The following is a 14530-nucleotide window of genomic DNA, read 5'->3' on the forward strand; positions in this document are numbered from 1 at the left end:
CTTCCAACGCACCTGCCAAACCAAACAGCTTCTTCCTCTGTATTATTGGTGTAAGCCAACCCAATAGTGCCCCTTTAGACAACTATAAATATGAAAGCCAAGAAAGAAAGTTTGTAAATCCCATTCAAGGGTAGAAAGTACACATATTCAATGCAGCACACTGGTTATCTCCTATGTTCCAGGCCCAGGGAGCAGAGATAAATCCTTCCTGCCAAGTCCTGCCCAAATTATAGAATCTCTAATGCCAAGATTTGGGGTGATTTACTACATAGCAATAGAGAACCAAAACATATGTCAAGCTTCCACCTGCGGCAAAAAGTCTTAAGTTCTGGTTTGGCAAGACCTGGCTATCCAAATGGGTCTTTGAACCCAATCCTTGGGCTGACACATGCTCCTTGCCTAAGTGCTTTTGTATCCTGAGTTGCTTTTTATACAGCATCCCTACTCTTATTTCAGTAAGAAATCTCCCTGCATATCTAAGAATATTAGAAGATTCCCCCCGCTTTTTTGTAGTAGGGTTTTTGCTCCTTGTGTTGCCTCTGTTCCCTCAGTGTCCCTTTTTCCTGTCTGTTTTGGTCACCATCTATCATCTGGGGCCTTTACTCAGGTCTCCGATGATCCTCTGTTGTTAATATTTAAGGCTGAGGTTCTGTCACTTGCAATCTGAAGAGTCTTGACCAACACAAATGGTGGAAGCCTAAACTAAAATAGTATGAGCAAGGTTGACTGGAGTCAGACATTAAAGAGGTAAATTAGAGAGAACATGAAACCTAACTGAATTTGGAGAGGGGCGATGCTTTGAAAGAAGTCTGTATGGGGTGCAGCTGCAGCGCTTAGGAGTGGTAAATTCTATGGGAGGTGTGGGATACAGGAGGGAAAGCGTCACAGAAGTGCTGATATTCTGTTTGATCTCTCCGTACAGTTGGGCAGAATGGGAATGAGGAGTAGGGAGTGAAGGGAGCAGCATGGCTGGTTAGAGGCCATCCTCGGTGACATCCTTAACTCCAAGCTGCGGTAGTTACTGGATGAGACATTTGGTGGTCTTAGAAGGGGATGGCTATAATTTGCATATGGGAGAGAGGTGAATTGTTAAAAGGAAAGATTGGAGCGTGGTGGACTGTCTGCCAAGATGGCCACCAATGATTCCTCTCACTCTGTATTCACATGCTGTTCCTCCTAGTGAGATGGAATCTATTTTACACCAATGTTTGGGTTTTTTTGTTTTTTGTTTTTTTTGCGGTACGCGGGCCTCTCACTGCTGTGGCCTCTCCCGTTGCGGAGCACAGGCTCTGGACGCGCAGGCCCAGCGGCCATGGCTCACGGGCCCAGCCGCTCCGTGGCATGTGGGATCCTCCCGGACCGGGGCACGAACCCGTGTCCCCTGCATCGGCAGGCGGACTCTCAACCACTGCGCCACCAGGGAAGCCCTACACCAATGTTTATAACAGCCATTATTTATTATTCAAAATAGCTCAAAAGCAGATACCCAAATGTCCATCAACTAATGAACAGATGAATAAAATATGAACAGATGAATAAAATATGGTATATCCATACAATAAAATATTATTTGGCAAAGGAATGGAGCACTGATAGTTGCTACAACGTGGCTGAACCTTGAAAACATTACACTAAGTGAAAGAAGCCAGTCATAAGAGAGCGCATATTACATGATTCCATTTGTAAGAAAAGTTCAACACAGGCAAATCAATAGAGACAGAAAGTAGATTCGTGTAGGAGGAGAGTTAAGGAAATCGGGAGTGATTGCCAAAGGGTTTCTTTTCGGGGTGATGAAAATCTTCTGGAATTAGACAGTGCTGATGGTCACACAGCTCTGTGAATACACCAAAAACCACTGGATTGGACACTTTAAATGGGAGAATTGTATCGTATGTGAATTCTATCTCAATAAAGCTGTTGCCAAAAACGCAGGAGTGGGGGGAGATGGCATCTATTTCCCCTCCTGCTGAATCTGGCCAGCCTTTGAGCAACAGAATACAGGGTACGTGAGGCGGTGCCAGCTCTGGGCCTAGCCGTTAAAAGCCTGGCAGCTGCTACTTTCACACTCTTGGAAACTAGTTGCCGTGGAAAGGGAGATGTGTAGAGAGAGGCCTCATGGAGCTATACCCAGGCCTTCGTCACGTGAACGAGGCAGTCTTGGACATTTCAGCTCCAGCCAAGCTGACAGCTGGATTAAGTCATGCAAGTGACCCCAGGAGAGATCCCCTAAAGCCAACTCACAGAATCACAAGAAATAATAAATCACTGTTGCTTTAAGCCACTGAGTTTCAGGGTGGTATGTTATACAATAAATAACTGAATCACAACCTCTCTGAGCCTCAGATTCCACCTCTATAACATGGGACTAATGCTTCAGGGTCATTATGGAGATTATGCCAGTGACGCTAATGCCAGTGCAAGAAATACTAGTTGGTACAGTTGTTATTATTATTAAAAATCTCCCCAGGAGATCCTTGACATATTGCAGGTGTGCTCCCTGGGAAGCCTCATTCCCACAAGCACCTGCTGCTTCCAATCATATGGTTTCCAAAAAGCTGGCTTCCTGAGAAAAACAAAGGCTTAAAAAAAAAAATACAGGGGCTTCCCTGGTGGGGTAGCAATTGAGAGTCTACCTGCCAATGCAGGGGACATGGGTTCGAGCCCTGATCCAGGAGGATCCCATGGGCCACGAAGCAACTAAGCCCATGCACCACAGCTGCTGAGCCTGCACTCTGGAGCCCGCGAGCAACAAGTGCTGAGCCCGCATGCCACAACTACTGAGGCCCGTGCTCCTGGAGCCTGTGCTCCGCAGTGGGAGAAGCCACCGCAGTGAGAAGCCTGCGCATCGCAACGAAGAGTAGCCCCTGCTCGCCACAACTAGAGAAAGCCCGCGCACAGCAACGAAGACCCAATGCAGCCAAAAATAAATTAATTTAAAAAATACAATATCTGAAAAAATGAAATTTGAACTAAAAAATAGACTACCAAAGAAGGTTCTGCTTAGATTATCCATCTACCCACCGACCTGTCCATTCAACACTTTATTAAACTCTTACTAATTACCAGACACCAATTAAGAGTAGCTAAGACCCTAAAACAAATAATTTCCATCTAGGTAGCTGTTAACAGAAGGGACTACACACATGAACTTCAGCTGAGAGATGGCATATGCAGTAGTAGATACATCTAAAATCATCCTGCTAGAGAAAAAAACCCTTAAATTTCTGCAGAGAGCTCAAAGACACATGCTTAGAATACAGGCCCCAAGAATGATTCCGATTGGGGATCCCAGGAGCAATATAAAGAGAAAGAAATGAAAGAGGTCCCTAAAAAGCACATCCCTTAGTGAGAGGGGCGTCAGAGGGTCCCATTCACAGAACCTGGACCCCAGGTTGAGAGAAGAACTTGACCACCTGGCATCCCCTGCCATACCTGGTATAGAACAGGTCTGGGCAATTAACAATGCACAGGCTGATGACAGAAAGAGAAATCCTGTAGAAAAGGATGTTAAACAGCTTTCAACTGCATTTATGAAATCACTGATAAATTGATAACACTGAAATAAAAAAGCCTTTTAATCCTAAGAAGAATTAAGATATTATTTTTTTTCCCTCAAAAACGCTGATATAATACTTAAATTACACCAAAGGTAAGAAAGAGGGCCAAACCTGTATTTTCTGCATGAGGGGACAAGGTCCACTGAGCCCAGAAAGCACTTATTCTAGACAAGCTCTATAATGTTCCAAATCCACTGAATGGTAGTTACAGTCAGTATAAACAATACAGGCCCAGAAATGGCCTACAAACCATACAGCAGGAGGGCTATGGGTGAAAGACACAACCTAGGGAGGCACTGGCCTGAATCTATTGTTTAATACAAATGCTGGGCTGACTTTTTTTTCATTGACATATAACATATACTAAAGTGCACAAATATTAAGTGTGTGGCTTGAAAATGTTTATACCCAGATTAAGATAAAAGAATACTCCTAGGGCTTCCCTGGTGGCACAGTGGTTAAGAATCCGCCTGCCAATGTAGGGGACATGGGTTCGAGCCCTGGTCCGGGAAGATCCCTCATGCTGCAGAGCAACTAAGTCCGTGCACCACAACTACTGAGCCTGCGCTCTAGAGCCCGCGAGCCACAACCACTGAAGCCCGTGCGTCTAGAGCCTGTGCTCCACAAGAAGAGAAGCCACCGCAGTGAGAAGCCCACACACTGCAACGAAGAGTAGCCACCACTCGCCACAAATAGAGAAAGGCTGCACACAGTAATGAAGACCCAATGCAGCCAAAAACAAAAAACCAAAAAAACTCCTAATACCCCAGAAGTTCCCCTGTGTCCTTCCTAGTCAATAACAAACCCTATCCTAGTCTCCGACACCACAGCCAGGAGTAACCACTATTTTGATCTCCATCACCATAGATTAGTTAGGCTTAATCTTGAAAGGCACATAAACGGAATCATATCTTATGTGGTCTTTTCAGTTGGCCTTCTTTCATTCATCACAGGGTTACCTTGTTTTGAAGCAGAAACCCCAGAAACTGAGATTTATTTTCAGGAAATCCCCCTCTCATGTCATAGACCTGGATGCCAACTGCTCTGATTTATACTGGTTGCACTTCCTGCAGTCCTCCAAGCACGTTGTAACAATTTATAACAAAACAGAACCTTGGATTGTAAAAGTTTTCCTTCAAGATAAACTAAATCTTTTAAAGCTATTCAAATCTATTCAATCTCAATACAGCCCCTGACTTGACCCCATAAAAGTAAAATCTTTCCCATACCGAGCGCACAATTCCTCTTAAACCTATTTTTCTTCCTTGGCATCCACCCATTTTAAAGAACCCTCAAATTCTGAAATAAAATGAATTGTCAGTTCTGTTACTACTTTTGATTAGTAAGAGGTTAAACTATAGGAAAATCTCTGAGGCAGCCTAAGGCCCTAAATTCAGACAAATGTGTCAGGTCAGAAAAGACAGGAAAGGGACAACAGTACAGCAATAAGGTACAGGTACAGATTCCACAGTCAAACTTTCAGGATTCAGATCTGGGGTCTGGCCATTTCTAGTTGGGTGGCGTTGGGCAAGTCGTTACTCCACTATGTGTCTCAATTACTTCACTGTAAAATGGGAATAACTTCATAAGACTGTTGCAAGGATTAAATGTGAATGTATATAAAGCTCTTAGGAGAGCACCTGGCACATAATAAGCACTCGGTAAGAATGAGCTATATGCAAAAGCTGAAAGCTCTAAGACAGCAACTATTCTGCAAACCAAAAGGTTATAAAACAGTCATAACGGTCACCAAGACATGTAGCACAGTGCTTCTCAAGATGTTTCCTTCCTAACCCTTCACAGACTGCTACTTTTTTGTAAAATGCAAGATTCCATGCTCGAATGTCACAGCAATGTCAAATTGCTCTCAAAGTTTTAAGATTTTTACTCTCACTTTCTGTATTTATCTCATTGCAGCCTGATAGCCTCTCAGGGACTGGCACTTGTCTGCACAGCCAACTTTGAGTAGCACTGTTCCAGCACACAAGAAGGACTCAGAAGCCTGCTGACAACTCAGCTAGCAGGTTAAATAGAATTATGAAAACATATTAGTAAAGAAAACCCACCCCAATAGCAGGGGCAAGAGGATGACTTGAGGGTCAACAAGTTGAGACATAAAACAATCCCAACAGGCTAAACCTGTAAAGCAAAACTGGCTGCCAGAGCAAGAATCCAACTGGTACTTTGCCCCCTCTCACTGCTCGAGGAGATGCCTTCAGAAAACATGTCGGCCAGGAAGTCATCAGCCCCACAGGGGACAAGAGAAAGGAGGCAGAATTGATTCAGCCCTCCCAAGAAAGAAGTCCTTCTCAGGAGTTAGAAGCCACCCTAAGCAGTCACCAAGCTTTGGAAATGTCAACCATGGCAAACAAAGGCCAGAGTTTCTTCTCTGCCAAAGAAAACATGCAAACATTTCCATTGGTGACACTGGACTGCACACATGCACACCTACGTAATACACATACAGTCGTCCCTCGGTATCCACGGAGGATTGGTTTCAGGACCCACATGATACCAAAATCTGCGGTGGCGCAAGTCCCTTATATATAAATACCTTATATGAAAGGTATTTGCATATAACCTACGCACATCCTCCTATATACTTTAAATCATTTCTAGATTATTTATAATACCTAACACAATTTAAATAGTTGTAAATACAACGTGAATGTTATGTAAGTAGTTTCCGGAGCACAGTAAATTCAAGTTTTGCTTTTTAGAACTTTCTGGAGTTTTTTTCCCCCAAATATTTTCAATCTGGTGGTTGGTTGAATCTGTGGGTGCAGAACCTGCAGATATGGAGGACCAACTGTATACATGCCCCATTCACATCACAGTACCTGTGCTTTTAGGAGGCTCCTGAGGTCCGCCCTGCCAGCCGTACTGTGGGTATCCTTGGTAGGGGTACCCCTGAGGAGGTGGGTAGGGTCCCCCCATAGGTCCTGGAGGGTAGACCTCAGGCCCCATCGGTTGCTGTGGATAAGGTGGGTACGGAGCCGTCGGACCGGGCCCTGGATACGGTGGAGGGTTCTCTTGGTTCATCAGGGACCTGCTGAGTACACCTAAGAGACAGACAATGAAAGTTATTTGCATTTAATCTGGGGAAATCGTTAGGATAAAAACTGTAATCATGAGATCATTTACAAATTGCCTTAAAGATATCTTAAACCTCTTGCACATCTTCAGCTCTGCCCATTTTGTTTCCTTCTCACCATCACAATTGGCAAATATCTCATGTATCTGTTTGCCTTTTGTCTGCCTCCCCCACTAGACTACAGGCCGTGACAGCAGGAATCACATCAGTTTGGGGTCACCACCATGACCCTGGAGCTTAGCATAGTGATTGGCACAAGGCAGGCCCCAGTAAATGTGCTGAATGAAGAACCGATTATTATTTTGTTTTTTAATTCTCTAAAATATCCATAAATGTGATTGGATAGCTCTAAGAAGAAGGCAGAAAGTCTAAAAGCATTAATTATGAATCAGATCAGCAGAGGCTGACCTGGTGACAGAAATCCTCCAACAAACACGGCTGGGCCACGATGGGGTTTTCTAACAAGCAGCAACACCGGCAGTGAGTGACCAGTGAGTGTAAAGGTTGCCCCACCCTGGGCACTGCGTGATCTGGTTGCTCTCCTGAGACCCACAGCTCTGAGCAGTTGAGCAGTATGCTCGGTTGTCACTACACAAAGGGCAGAACTGCCCACAGAACATGCTAAGCATCTCCTCTGACCATCCAGGCTCCCAGGACTCTGGAGCACTCCCCAGGAGCCCCCACTTTGTTTTACAGGTTCCTGTTCTGGGTGGTTTGCTTCTGTGAGGGAGGCCATTTCTTCCCAGTCCCCAAAGCCTTTTATCCATTCTCTTGATTGGGCCTGAAGTCTGGAGGGGGCCAGCATCTCCTTTCTATCATCTCTGTAGCCCCCGAAGTGCCTGACACAATGACTTCCTGATTAAAAGCATTACTGGGGAATGCAAAGTACATATATTCTGGATGAACATGATTGCTGTCATCTTGCTGCCTTGTACTCACCCCTCTCCTGTACTGATATTTAACGTTTTACCTATCTGAGTAAGTTAATAGAGGGAAGAGTCTCATACTCAAAATTTAATAATTTCACCATTAATTCTTTTTCATAATATGCAATCAATAAATTCATAAATGACTCTATAAGAAGAACAGAGTAGCCATAAAGTAAGGTTCCCTAGAAAATCTGCATTAAAACAGTGGACTTTGCTGGCTACCCATGCAACAACCACATTCCCCTTCATAAGTCAGATTTCCAGTTAAGTATCCATTCTTTCTTCCTGTAGTTCATGTGCTTTGGGGGAAGCTCATTCCTTACCAGTTCCAGGGTGAGCCCAATCTAACCTAAGCCAATCCAGGTCACCCCTTCCTCTTTTCCATCAAGACTGATTCAAGGACTCCAGGACTAAGCCAATCACAAATGGCATCCCTTGGCCACTCAGATTAGTTCGAAGGTGGTTTGATCAGTTAAAATCTTGGGGCTTGGGCTTCCCTGCTGGCACAGTGGTTAAGAATCCGCCTGCCAATGCAGGGGACAAGGGCTCAAGCCCTGGTCCGGGAAGTTCCCACATGCCACGGAGCAATGAAGCCCACGAGCCACAACTACGGAAGCCTGCATGACTAGAGCCCATCCTCCGCAACAAGAGAAGCCAGCGCAATGAGAAGCCCACGCACCGCAACGAAGAGTAGCCCCCCGCTCGCCGCAACTAGAGAAAGCACGCACGCAGCAAGGAAGAGCCAACGCAGCCAAAACTAAATAAATAAATAAAATAAATTTAACAACAGCAACAACAAAAACAAAAATCTTGGGCCTCTCCTAACACACTCCCAACCTTCCCTTCCCCTTAACACAGTCAAATACACGGTCTAGCAAGGACATGGCCTACAAAATTGCTGACAGCCAATCTGCAGCCGTGAGGGAGCCACCAGCCTTAAGATGAAGTAGATACTTCAGAAAGGTAGAGCAGAAAGAAGGAAAGAAATGGGATCCCAGGGACTTCCCTGGTGGTCCAGTGGTTAAGACTCTGCACTCCCAATGCAGGGGGCCTGGGTTCGATCCCTAGTCAGGGAACTAGATCCTACATGCCACAACTAAAACAACAACAAAAAAGATCCCGCAGGCTGCAATGAAGGTCCCGCACGTGGCAACAAAGATTCCGTGTGCAGCAACTAAGACCCAACGCAGCCACATACATACATACATACATAAATACATAACTAAATAATTTTTTAAAAAATAAAGAAAGAAATGGGATTCCAGATGACTTTATAATAGCTCATAAATCAGATTAAAACCCAACCTAGGGCTTCCCTGGTGGCGCAGTGGTTGAGAGTCCGCCTGCCGATGCAGGGGACACGGGTTCGTGCCCGGGTCCTGGAAGATCTCACATGCCGCGGAGCAGCTAGGCCCGTGAGCCATGGCCGCTGAGCCTGTGCGTCCAGAGCCTGTGCTCCGCAAAGGGAGAGGCCACAACAGTGAGAGGCCCCTGTACCACAAAAAAAAAAAACACAAAAAACAAAACACCAACCTAACCTAAGCTACCTCTGTAGAATTTCCACTACTAGGAACCAATAGTAAGGTAAGCTAATGAACCCCTCTGATTGATGTTCAAGCAAGCAGACATTTATGCAGTGCTGACTGTGCCTGGCACTGTGCTAAGTAGTGGGGTATAGAAATGGATATGCTTCAAATCCTTCCCCTGGACAACAGGTTAAAAAGACAAACATAAGGATGGTAGTTTTTAGAAAAGGTGGTAAACAGACTGCTGGGTAGCAGTAGGGGCTTAAACTCAGTTGAGAGGAGGTGGGAGTGAGGAGAGTGTCACTTGAAGGAGGGGATAATAAACTGAAACTTTGTAAGATGAAATCAGAATGGCTAGAAGATCTCTCTTTTGACCTCATCTGCATTCTGTCTCTCATTCTTCTTTCTTCAGGGGCCTGGGAGGGATTCAGAAAAGAACTAGGGTTCTTTCCCTTCTTTGCTCTCTGGTCTATGCCAACGTGGCATCACACTCTGATCTGGAAATGGCCTTTCCCTTTACCCTAAACCAAAGGCTCACGGTGACAAACACCGCAATCATCACGTGAACCTGGGCACCTAACTGCTGACTACTTCTGCATTCCCTCTCTCCTGCCTGGAAGGCTGTGGTAAACCTAGAGAGCCCTGGTTAACACAGAAATCAGTCTCATTAACCCCCCTACAGCTATTCCATTAGTTATTTTTTAAGACACAGAAGTAGAACACAGCCATCATAACTACTCTTTCCTAAAGTTCAGTGTGTGTGTGTGTCCTCTGTACTGACCTAATTCCATCAAAACTGCAGTTTAACTTCATTAATCCAACAAGACCCTGTAATAATGATCATTCTCCCTCTAGCAAAGTCTACACCTATATTTCTCTGAAGACACTGCCCTTCTAAGAACAATGAGCAGTGAGAAGGCACAGAGAACAAAGTGTTTAGAACTATCACAACTTCACACCTCAATGTTTCATGACTTTTCTTGATCGATCTATGTGTATCTATTCCTCATTATTCCTGGGACCCTCAAGACTCTCCCAAATGTATGTGTCCTCCCCTTTCTCCCTCAATCATGTTTCCCCCTCGTTTTTAGTATGTAATTTTCTCCCTCTGCCTGAGAAATTGCTTAATGTCTGGGGTCAGGGGAACCCCATGTACTACTCAGAGGCACTTATAAAGAGCATAACCCATACAGGTGCTCTACTGTCATGACCAACCCCCACCCCACACTCTGTCCTGTGTTCCCAGAACACAGTCACCTTAGAGGAATAAAATCTGGAACTATTTTCAGTTTCCTCTAAGCAGGAAAAAAATCCCAGTAAGAGAACAGCAAAAGTCATAGAAATAGCATCTGTGTCAAGATCAAAGATTCCAGAGCTGGCATCTTAAAAGCAGGATTTCACCCAGTGGGAATCAATTGTTCCCATGCTTGTACAGAAGCAAACCCAAGTAAAGAAAGATTCCCTCACATTGACACAGTCTAGTACAAACCACTTAACATAAGCAAAATATAAATGAGCTTTAAATTTAAGGTATGATACAAAACTTTAAAACGTGAATGTTTTCCCTTATAAATTTGGTCGGGTGAAATGTAAGCTCTACTATAGTAGAGTGTGTTACACTGAGGATCAAATGTAAACAGTGGAAATTGTAGCATTAAAGACAAATCATGGCTCCAAAAGAGACAGCTCAAATCAAGCAGCAGCCAAGATCCATTAAAACTGCATTGAATCTGGGCTTCCCTGGTGGCGCAGTGGTTGACAATCCGCCCGCCAGTGCAGGGGACACGGGTTCGATCCCTGGTCCGGGAAGATCCTGCATGCCGTAGAGCAGCTGGGCCCGTGCGCCACAACTACTGAGCCTGCGCTCTAGGGCCCACGAGCCACAACTACTGAGCCCACATGCCACAACTACTGAAGCCTGTGTACCTGGAGTCCGTGCTCTGCAACAAGAGAAGCCACCACAATGAGAAGCGCACAAATCGCAACAAAGAGTAGCCCCCACTCACTGCAACTAGAAAAAAGCCCGTGCGCAGTGACGAAGACACAACACAGCCAGAAACAATAAATAAATAAATAATAAATAAATAAATTTTTTAAAAAACCACTGCATTGAATCTATTTGCAAAAGAATTCAGATTAATGATAGTAAAGATGATCCAAGATCTCAGGAAAAGAATGGAGGCATAGACCGAGAAGACAAGAAATGTTTAACAAAGAGCTAGAAGATCTAAAGAACAAACAAATGGAGGTGAACAATACAGTAACTGAAGTGAAAAATACACTAGAAGAAATCAATAGCAGAATAAATGAGGCAGAAAAACTGGTGAGCTGGAAGACAGAATGGTGGAAATTAATGCCATGGAATAGAATAAAGAAAAAAGAATGAAAAGAAATGAAGACAGTCTAAGAGACCTCTGGGACAACATGAAACACACTAACATTTGCATTATAGGGGTCCCAGAAGGAGAAGAGAGAAAGGACCTGAGAAAATATTTGAAGAGACAATAGCTGAAAACTTCCCTAGCATGGGAAAGGAAACAGTCACCCAAGTCCAGGAAGCACAGAGAGTCCCATACAGGATAAACCCAAGGAGGAACACGCTGAGACACATAGTCAAATTGACAAAAAATTAAAGACAAAGAGAAAATATTAAAAGCAACAAGGGAAGGGACTTCCCTGGTGGCACAGCGGTTAAGAATCCGCCTTCCAGTGCAGGGGATGTGGGTTCAATCCTGGTCAGGGAACTAGATCCCACATGCATGCCACAACTAAGGAGCCCACTGGCAGCAACTAAGGAGCACATAGGCTGCAACTAAGAAGCCAGTGAGTCGCAACTAAGGAGCCCACCCGCTGCAACTAAGACCCAGCACAACCAAAATAAATAAATAAAATAAAAAAATTTTTAAAGCAACAAGGGAAAAGCAACAAATAACATAAAAGGGGGGTGGGACTTCCCTGGTGGTGCAGTGGTTAAGAATCTGCCTGCCAATGCAGGGGACAGGTGTTCAAGCCCTGGTCCAGGAAGATCCCACATGCCGCGGAGCAACTAAGTCCATGCGCAACAACTACTGAGCCTGCACTCTAGAGCCCGCGAGCCACAACTACTGAAGCCCATGCGCCCAGAGCCTGTGCTCCACAACAAAGAGAAGCCACTGCAATGAGAAGCCCATGCACCACAACGAAGAGTAGTCCCCGCTCACCGCAACTAGAGAAAGCCCGCGTGCAGCAACGAAGACCCAATGCAGCCAAAAATAAATAAATAAAATTAAAAATTTGTTTAAAAAAGAAAAAAAACATACAAGGGGGGAGTTCCCTGGCAGTCCAGTGGTTAGGACTCGTCACTTTCACTGCTGGGTGAAAGCCCTGGGTTCAATCCCTGTTGGGAAACTAACATCCCACAAGCTGCTTGGTGGAAAAACAAAAACAAAAAAACATACATGGGAGTTCCCATAAAGTTATCAGCTGATTTTTCAGCAGAAACTGCAGGCCAGAGGGGAGTGGCATGATGTATTTAAAGTGATGAAAGGGAAGAACCTACAACCAAGAATACTCTACCCAGCAAGGCTCTCATTCAGATTTGACAGAGAAATCAAAAGCTTTACAGACAAACAAAAGCTAAGAGAATTCAGCACCACCAGACCAGCTTCGCGACAAATGCTAAAGGAACTTCTCTACATGGAAAAGAAAAGGCCACAACTAGAAATAAGAAAATTATAAGTGGAAAAGCTCACCAGTAAAGGCAGGAAATCATCCACACACAAATATGATATGAAAACCAGCAATCACGAGAAGAGGAGAGCACAAATGTAGGATATTAGAAATGAATTTGAAATTAAAAGACTGGCAACTTAAGACAATCATGTTTATATAGCTAGTGGGAAGCAGCCGCATAGTATAGGGAGATCAGCTCGGTGCTTTGTGACCCATAGAGGGGTTGGATAGGGAGGGTGGGAGGGAGGGAGACGCAAGAGGGAAGAGATATGGGGATATATGTATATGTATAACTGATTCACTTTGTTATAAAGCAAAAACTAGGGCTTCCCTGGTGGCGCAGTGATTGAGAGTCCGTCTGCCGATGCAGGGGACACAGGTTTGTGCCCCGGTCTGGGAAGATCCCACATGCCGCGGAGCGGCTGGGCCCATGGGCCATGGCCGCTCAGCCTGCGCGTCCGGAGCCTGTGCTCCGCAACGCAAGAGGCCACAATAGCGGGAGGCCACAATAGTGAGAGGCCCGCGTACCGCAAAAAAAAAAAAAAAAAGCAGAAACTAACACACCACTGTAAAGCAATTATACTCCAATAAAGATGTAAAAACATTAAAATAATAAAGTAAGATTCCACAGGGCGGGGGGAAAAACAAAAAACCTTCATGGGAACCGCAAACTGAAAATCTAAAATAGATAAAAAACGCACAAAAAAGAAAAAGCAATCCAAACACAACACTAAAGTTAGTCATCAAATCACAAGAGAAGAGAACGAAAGAGGAAGGGGAGAAAGAAGACCTACAAAAACAAATCCAAAATAATTAACAAAATGGCAATAGAAACATACATACTGATAATTACCTTAAGTGTAAATGGATTAAATGCTCCAACCAAAAGATACAGAATGGCTGAATGGATACAAAAACAAGACCTGTATACATGCTGTCTACAAGAGACCCAATTCAAATCTAGGGACACATACAGACTGAAAGTGAGGGGATGGAAAAAGGTATTCCATGCAAACAGAAATCAAAAGAAAGCTGGAGTGGCAACACCCATATCAGACAAAGTAGACTTTAAAATAAAGACTGTTACAAGAGACAAAGAGGACACCACATAATGATCAAGGGATCAATCCAAGAAGATATAACAATTATAAATATATATGCACCCAACATAGGAGCACCTCAATATACAAGGCAAATACTAACAGCCATAAAAGGAAGAATCGACAGTATCACAATAACAGTGGGGGACTTTAACACCCCACTTTGATCAATGGACAGATCATCCAGACAGAAAATCAATAAAGAAACACAGGCCTTAAATGACACATTAGACTATATGGACTTAATTTATATTTATAGAGCACTCCATCCAAAAACAGCAAAATAAACATTCTTTTCAAGTGCACATGTAACATACTCCAGGATTGATCACATGCTGGGCCACAAAGCAAGCTTCGGTAAATTTAAGAAAACTGAAATCATGTGAAACATCTTTTCCAACCACAACACTCAGATTAGAAATCAATTACCGGAAAAAAAAAAAAAAAAAAACTGTAAAAAAACACAAAAGTGGGCTTCCCTGGTGGCGCAGTGGTTGAGAGTCCGCCTGCCGATGCAGGGGGCACGGGTTCGTGCCCCGGTCTGGGAGGATCCCACATGCCGCGGAGCGGCTGGGCCCGTGGGCCATGGCCGCTGAGCCTGCGCGTCCGGAGC

General features: G+C 44.4%; 1 long non-coding RNA gene and 1 other non-coding gene across 2 annotated transcripts in view; one reads left to right on the plus strand and one right to left on the minus strand.

Annotated features, from left to right (window-relative positions):
* Positions 1–14530, minus strand: part of LOC116751540 — a 65956-nt gene that overhangs the window by 35937 nt on the left and 15489 nt on the right. The window contains exon 2 of the long non-coding RNA XR_004349293.1: positions 6398–6619. This is a non-coding gene — a long non-coding RNA (uncharacterized LOC116751540). The remainder of the gene's footprint in view (positions 1–6397; positions 6620–14530) is intronic.
* Positions 8584–8656, plus strand: TRNAG-CCC. Its single transcript has one exon. It is a non-coding gene; the product is annotated as a tRNA-Gly (tRNA).

This window comes from Phocoena sinus, chromosome 3 (assembly GCF_008692025.1).
Source record: "Phocoena sinus isolate mPhoSin1 chromosome 3, mPhoSin1.pri, whole genome shotgun sequence".
NCBI lineage: Eukaryota > Metazoa > Chordata > Mammalia > Artiodactyla > Phocoenidae > Phocoena > Phocoena sinus.